The sequence below is a fragment of the Micropterus dolomieu genome, linkage group LG03 (genome assembly GCF_021292245.1).
Source record: "Micropterus dolomieu isolate WLL.071019.BEF.003 ecotype Adirondacks linkage group LG03, ASM2129224v1, whole genome shotgun sequence".
Classification (NCBI taxonomy): Eukaryota; Metazoa; Chordata; class Actinopteri; order Centrarchiformes; family Centrarchidae; genus Micropterus; species Micropterus dolomieu.
Genome location: NC_060152.1, coordinates 20,056,007 through 20,063,695, shown reverse-complemented (window position 1 = coordinate 20,063,695; position 7,689 = coordinate 20,056,007).

The window sequence follows — 7,689 nt, the reverse complement described above, 5'->3', positions numbered from 1 at the left end:
AAAGCTTATAGTTAGGGCTGGCTCAGGTGAGTCCTGAACCATCCCTTAGTTATGCTGCTATAGGCCTAGACTGCCGGGGGATTTCCTATGATGCACTGAGCTCCTCTCTCCTCTACTTTCTCTCCCTCTGTATGCAACCTCACACCATTATTGCATGTTACTAACACAACTTCTCCCCTTTCTGGTAGTCTTGTGCTTTCTCGTCCCTCTCCTCTCTCCTCCTATCACTTCCTGCAGGTTTTCTGGCTCTGGAGCTGTGGAGTCTGGATCTGTGGCTGCGGGTCACCTGCTTCCCCTGTGTTCCTGCTCGACACCCTCTGCTGCAACGACTATTGTTACTAGTCCTATTGTTATTATTGTTATTATAATCATTAACATTACGACTGTTACCATTAACACTACTATAAATATCTGTACCATTTTTCATTTAGTCTATAGCAACATCACCTTTACTGTCTGTACCTCTGTGTGTATATTGTGTAGACTGCCTCCCTCCCCTCTCTCTCTCCTTCCATCCCTCTCTTTTTCTCTCTGTTCCTCTCCTGCCCTCTCTCTCTCTCTCTCTCACCCCAACCGGTCGAGGCAGATGGCCGCCCACCCTGAGCCATGGTTCTGCTTGAGGTTTCTGCCTCTTAAAAGGAAGTTTTTCCTTGCCTCTGTCGCCTAGTGCTTGCTCTTGGTGGGAACTGTTTGGCTTCTGTAAATAGCATCATAGAGTATGGTCTAGACCTGCTCTTTTATGAAAAGCGCTGTGAGATAACTGTTGTTGTGATTTGGCGCTATATAAATAAAATTGAATTGAATTGAATTGAATGCTGTTCATAATACTTTCTTACAAAATTCCTTTAGAAATGATGATAAAGAAATGTTTTACTATACACTTAATCGCCAGCTTGAATTTAAGGATGAATCAACAATATTCCCCGGTTCCTAAGGAGAGATGATCTTGGATTAATCTAAGCTTTCCTCATGTAACCTGAGCTCCCCCAAGTGGACGAAATAAGTATTACATACCCTCGTTGGAAATGCCGTTAAATGTATAAATATCCTGACCAATAATATGACAATTGTTTCCTGTTACCAAATGCTTAACTTAGAACGGTACAACCGTGTGACCATTAAGGTTCGATTGTGGAAAACATTTGATTATAATACGCGCAAATAGATTTTCTTTTCTTTTAGACATTAAATTTAGAAAGGCAGTCCCTCGGGAAACCTGAAACGCCCTCTGGGGAACCACGCCCCAGACAACAAAAGAGCGACACACGACGTCGTTCGCTCTCTCCTCTCTTCTCTTCTTTTCTCTTCCCTGCTCTCTGGACGCTTCGGCACGCATCCGGCGTGCCTTGCCAGGCAACGCCCTAAGAGTCGGCCAGCCCTTTGTTCACTTGAAGCTATACACGCGAAGTGCCGCGACATCGATCTGCCCGCAACAGGCCAAAGCAGGCCGTCGACAAGCCGTAAGACCTAACCAACATTCTGTGGTCAGAGATTTCCTTTTAACTCCTAAACTCATAACGTTAGCTTATTTTAATTAGTTCTTCTATGCTGTATGAGTCAAATGCTTCCCACAATCGAACCTCCATTTCTCATTGTTCAGCAATTGTTTATTTTACCTGTATTTAACCACCCTTTATATCGCATTAGTTAGAGAATAAATTCACTGTAATATAATCAAGAACTGTGTGTGTTGCCTATTTCTACGTCCCTGCCAAGAGAATTGACCCTTTAAGTATGAGACTGACTGATTGATTTAAGATAATTGAGCGATTATTAACTAACTGATCACTAGTAATAACTGTATGATTATTAAAAGCTACCTAGAGGTCTGGAGACTCTAGGATTATAACAACTCCGGTGGTGCCCTGGAACGAGGAATAATTGTTGATTTTTATGAATATTAAAATTCATAATTGGGTATTAATTCTCATAAATTTATTAAAATGCATAACTAAATTAGACATGCTACAGGAGACACCGAGAGTGCCTGGAGATCCCCCACCCTCCTCAGAGAGGTGATAGCTAGGAGAAACGCCATCTTAATGGCCAGTTGCTTGGCCTCAGCCGACTCCAGGGGTTCGAAGGGTGCCTCCGCCAATGCTTCGAGAACCACTGCCAGGTCCCAGGTGGGAATCCGGGAGCGAGTCACGGGTCTCATCCTCCGGGCTCCACGGAGGAAGCACACGACCAGCGGGAGCCTCCCCAAAGGCCCCTCCCTCAGAGGAGCGTGGAACGTCATAATGGCTGCCACGTACACCTTGAGCGTGAATGGGAAAAGGCCAGCAGAGTAACGGTGCTGGAGGAACTCCAATACCGCAATTACCGGGCAGGTAACTGGGTCCACCACCCGTTCTCTACACCAGGTGGAAAACATGTTCCACTTCAAGCCGTACGTCCTCCTCGTGGATGGAGCTCTGGAGCTGAGCAGAGTCTCGACCGTTCCCGCCATCAGGCCCGCCTCAAGGAACTGCGCCCCCTCAGAGGGACCTGCTACGGTGGGCCCTCCAGGAGCGAGATTATGTCCGAGAACTACACTCAGGCCGGCCAAAACGGGGCTACTAACAGTAGGCTGACACCGTCCTGACGGACCCAGAACCAGAGCGACTGGGGGAAAAGCATACAGATGCAGCCTCAGCCATGTTTGCATCATGGCTTCAGCCCCTATCTCGACAGCAGGTCCGCTCCCTGGTTCTGGGCCCCAGGAATATACATCGCCGTAAGAGACAACAGTCTCTGCTGGGACCACAGGAGTCCCATATCACCCCTAGGAACGTAGTCCGTTGGGCAGGTGTCAGCACGCTCTTCTTCGCGTTGAGCCACAGCCCTAACACTGAAGGTGGCCAAGGACGACATCACTATGCCGAACAGCCAACTCCCGAGACCGGGCCAGAATGAGCCAGTCATCGATGTAGTTCAGCACGCGGATGCCCGGGAGCCTCAGCGGGGCCAGAGCTGCATCCATACACTTGGTGAACGTGCGAGGGGAGAGTGCTAGGCCGAACGGAAGAACCCAATACCGGTATGCCGCGCCCCCAAAGGCGAACCTCAGGAACTTCCTGTGAGAGGAACGGATGGAGATATGGAAATATGCGTCTCGTAGATCTATTGTGACAAACCAATCCTTGGATTGGATGTGACACACGATGGCAGGGATGGTGAGCATCTTGAACCTGAATCTCCTCAGAGACCGGTTCAGGTGCCGCAGATCCAAAATCGGACGCAACCCTCCGTCCTTCTTGGGAACTACAAAGTACCGGCTGTAAAACCCGGACTCCCTGGCTGGCGGGGGATTGAGCTCCATGGCCCCCTTCTTCAGCAGCGAGCGAACTTCTTGTCCCAACACCGGGCCCTGCTCCAGTTGCACCGCAGTCTAGACCACCCCGTTGAACCTGGTTGGGTGGACCCGGAACTGCAGTCAGCGGCCAATCGATATGGAGCTTGGCCACCGCCCGCGTCACCACCTCCAAGAGTTCGTCATAGCTGGGCGCTGACTGATGTTCTGATTCCTCAGAATCGGACAGCCGCAGCCTTTCCGGGCTCATACCTTAAGTGGGAGAAGCCGAGAAGCGTGCTCCCGGACGGGGGAAGAGAGGAGTCCCCATGACCGAAGCCGCCTCAGCGACCGCAGGACCCGAGCCACGGGGAGAGCGCATCCGGCCGTCTTCGGAGAAAAGAGCCGCACGAGACCTCAGCACCCTCAGGGGCAGGGCCTCGCAATGGCCGCAAGCAGCCCCCTCGAGAGCTGCCTGGGCATCCCCAGACAAGACACACACACCGTGATGTTGCGCGGGCATGGAAACACATTTCTGGAACTGCTCACCAGCCATGATCTCCTCTGCAAACTTCCAGGTAGGACAAACTTCAGTGTGTTGTCCGTGGAGCTTCGTTCTACAAAACATCAGAGCGCCTGCTGAATAGAAAAAAGCTGGTTTGTCCTGTGTGCTGGCGTGCTTTATACGCCTCCAGTTACGCTGTCCCACGCTACCGTTTGAGCAACGCCAATAAGATTGGAGTAGTTTCATTCATAATTCAGCCCTGCCACGCCTAGAAGGGGAACAATCTACTGCTCAATGTCAGCAAAACTGAACTGATCATTGATTAGGAAAAAGAAGATAAAGACACACTCCTGTCTACATCAGTGGTGCTGAGGTGGAGCAGGTGAACAGTTTCAGGTTCCTGGGAATCAGCATCACGGAGAACCTGACATGGTCGTCTCACATCTCCACGCTGGTGAAGAAAGCTCAGAAACGACTATATTTCTTGAGTAAGCTTAAGAAGGCCAAATTCCTACGCCAAGATCTTGTCAGCTTTTGCAGAGGAGCAATAGAAAGCATCCTGACTAGAAACATAACAAACTGGCATGGGTTGTGTACGGCCCAGGAACGGAGGGCTCTGCAGCGGGATATTGGTGAGGTCCCTACGCAGAACCCAAAGGATACTAAAGGACAGTACCCACCCCAGCCACAGCCTGTTCACCTTGCTGTCTTCTGGGAAGAGATATAGAAGTTTCAGCTGCCGCACCACCAGACTGCAGAGCTATCAGACTTTTAAGCTCAAATTGATGCTCAGCACTGCTCGACTGAATATATTTTATTTCTCTTTTCCATTTTTATAATTGCTTTTACAAGTATATTGTCTGTTTCGTAGCAGAACAGTCAATTTCACTCTCTAACCTGTTATATTGTGACAAAATAATTCTACCTACCTACCTACCTACCTACCTACCTAATAAATCATTATTATATTAGATCATTTCATTTTCTTATATTCATATATATATATTAAGCAAGGTGGGAAAATCTTCAAAATTTCTATGCAGTCTTGTTTTTATGTTTTATGACAGTGGAGTTAAAACTTGTGTCATTTTATACATGTATCAATGAAGCATTTTTCTCAGCAAATAGTCAAAACAGGAATTACAAGTTATTTACATGGGAAGAGCAATATTATGGTGTGTGTAACCTGTTCCTTCTAACTTGTTTATCTGATCTTTTATTTTTCCTTTTACAACATGACCGTTTAAAATTCAGTCCCCACAGATCCACTCCAGAGTCACATGTAGAGTGTTCAAACAATGGCAAGGAGAGGGACTTCTTAAAGAGGAAGAAGCAGGAGAAGAGGTGAAATCAAGCAAACATTCACATGTGGCTTCATGAGAATGCCAACGATGATCGTTCAGACCTGGCCTCAGGTCTCTCCAAAGACCATAACGACCAGAAAAACTAGAAAAACTAACGAACCAAGTGGTATGGATCATCTTGATAATAACCCCACAGAGGTTAAATATCTGGGTTTCCCTACCAGTCAGCCAGAAGTGTTTCAGACGAGGGACGAAATGTTTAACCAAGTCCAGTTGCCCTTGATTTTAACCTTCCCTGGATAACTATGACCTGGATGACGGAGAACCTTAACAGACAGGTGAGAGTTTGTTTGTTTGGGGAATAGAAACTTCCTGTTTTGAAGCTCAAATTTGGCTGGCAGTGGATACGGTTGGGTCAGTGGCTCTGTGAAGCCGACGAGTATGTACTCATGATACTCAGCATGTCATGATAAAGTTTAAAGAGCTGAAGCAAAAATATCTGTGCAGACATGATGTAACAGTAACGTCACCAATCTCAGTTTGATGAATTATTATTAATCACCACTTCATGAAAAAATGAGGAAGCAGCCTGTTACACTGAACAAAGAAGGGTGAACCCGGCCAATCAAAAAAGCTGCGGGGTACAGCTTCCCCCGGGACATGCGGTCTGGGGTCCTTTGCGCTTTGGGGGGTCGCGGGGTGCCCTGGCTTCTGGGGGTGGGGGTCTCTGGGCGCTGCGCGGGTTGATCCGGTTGCGGTTTGGAGGGCTGCGGTGGGATTGTAGGGCGATTGTCGATGCATCTTGATGCATTGTGCTTTTTCCCTGGGCAGGGTCTCTGAATGGTTTGTGCATTGGAGTCCGGGGGAGGCATTTCCTCGTTGGCTTGGAGGGACCAGTTTGCGTCCCTGTTTTGCTTTGTTGGCCTCAGATCCATGCTTCCCCATTTCTCTGTCGGCCAGTTGTTGGACCCCTCTGGATACTGAGGTGTATAGTTAGTTTTCGGGATGTGCAGTGTGGGTGCGGGGCAGGGCTGTGCTCCGGTTTGTTCTGGGCTTGTGCCTGGAGTTCTCGGCCCTTGACGGGTGGGTGGGTTGGTGGTGGCATGCAGCTGAGCTGGTTGATTTTGCCTCGTTGCTGGTTTGGCTGGTGTTGCACGGCGGCCGTGCTGGGCATGGGGGACGTCGGCTGGCGTCAGCTGGCGCCGGCGGCCTTAGTTTTTTCCGGCGGTTGGGGGGACGGCGGACTTTTATTGGTGGGTGCACGGTGACCTGCGCGGCACGTTTGCTGCCGGGCTGGGACTTGCTGCTGGTGTTTCTCTCCGCTGGCTTTTGCTGTCGTGTTATTCCGCTTGCTCTCTCTCGTTTGCCCGACCTCGCACGCGGGATTGGCAGGGGGCTGCTGGGCATTGGGTGTCGCCGTGCTCGCGCAGTGTGCGCGTTGGGCTCGTCACTTGTGCATTGGTGTTGATGATTGTGTGGCATTTGGTTGTTTTGGTTGTTCGCTGCGCGGCGGTGGGGTGCTCGGTGGGGGGGGGGGGGGGGGGGGGGGGGGGGGGGGGGGGGGGGGCAAGGGTCTATGTTGTGTGCGCGGGTTACACTTCTTGCGTTTCGTCGGCATTACGTTGTCAACTGGCATTTGGGTCGGGGTTTCCGCATTTGCATCGCGGTGCATCTGGGAGTCTTTGTTTTTTTTCTTTCTCCCACCCCTATTGGCTACTGGGGTTCTTGCCTGCCTGTTGCTGGGGTAGGTGTGGCACAGTCGTGGCGTCCCACTCTCACTAACAACTACATTCTTTAACAGGCTTATGCGCACACACATGTACACACACACATACAGACACATTCACCCAAACACACACAGACACACACAGTCTCACACATAGACACAAACAAATTTAGGTTGTCCCTGGTAGAATTATTCCTGATGCTTTTCTTTCAGTTACTTATTTAAATTAATTGTTATTATTCCAGCTCTCGTGGCTTTGCTGTGTTGCTTATTTAGTGTGCTGGACTGTTTCTTGTTTTCATTTTTCTCTTAGTTGTACTATGTCAGCTGTTTATTGCTGCTGTTTGGCTGGTTGTCTTTTACTATTATTATTATTTTTATTGTTTGTTGTTGTTTTTCTCCTCCCCAAGCCCCCCTCTCTGTTCTATTGCAGGTTTCGTTGCTTTCTGGAATTGGTGTTTCCCACTGCTATTCCCTGTTGTCCCCACCTTCCATCCCCCTTCTCTTGCAGGTCTTGTCCTTTCTCTGTGCTGCCTGTTTGTGCCCCCCTATCCCCGTGTCTGCCCCCCTGTCCGGCCCGGTGACAAATCAATACATAATTAAATAAATAATAAAACAGACAAAGGAGTATATTAATACTCTCTTGTTGAAGTAAAATCTGCTCAAACACACATGCCAATGTTTTGTTATTCTTATTCAGTGATGTGTTGTATCATCCATAAAGTAACTAGTGTTATGTTAGTTTGCTGGTCAAATTTGCAATATAGAAACAAAGATACAAGAGGAACATTTTCAGGCGTGTGTTTGACTTTGTGTGTTAGACTCAAAGCTCTGCTGGAAACCAGTGATTTTCATGTCTGTACGGTGAAGCGGTTCACGGGAG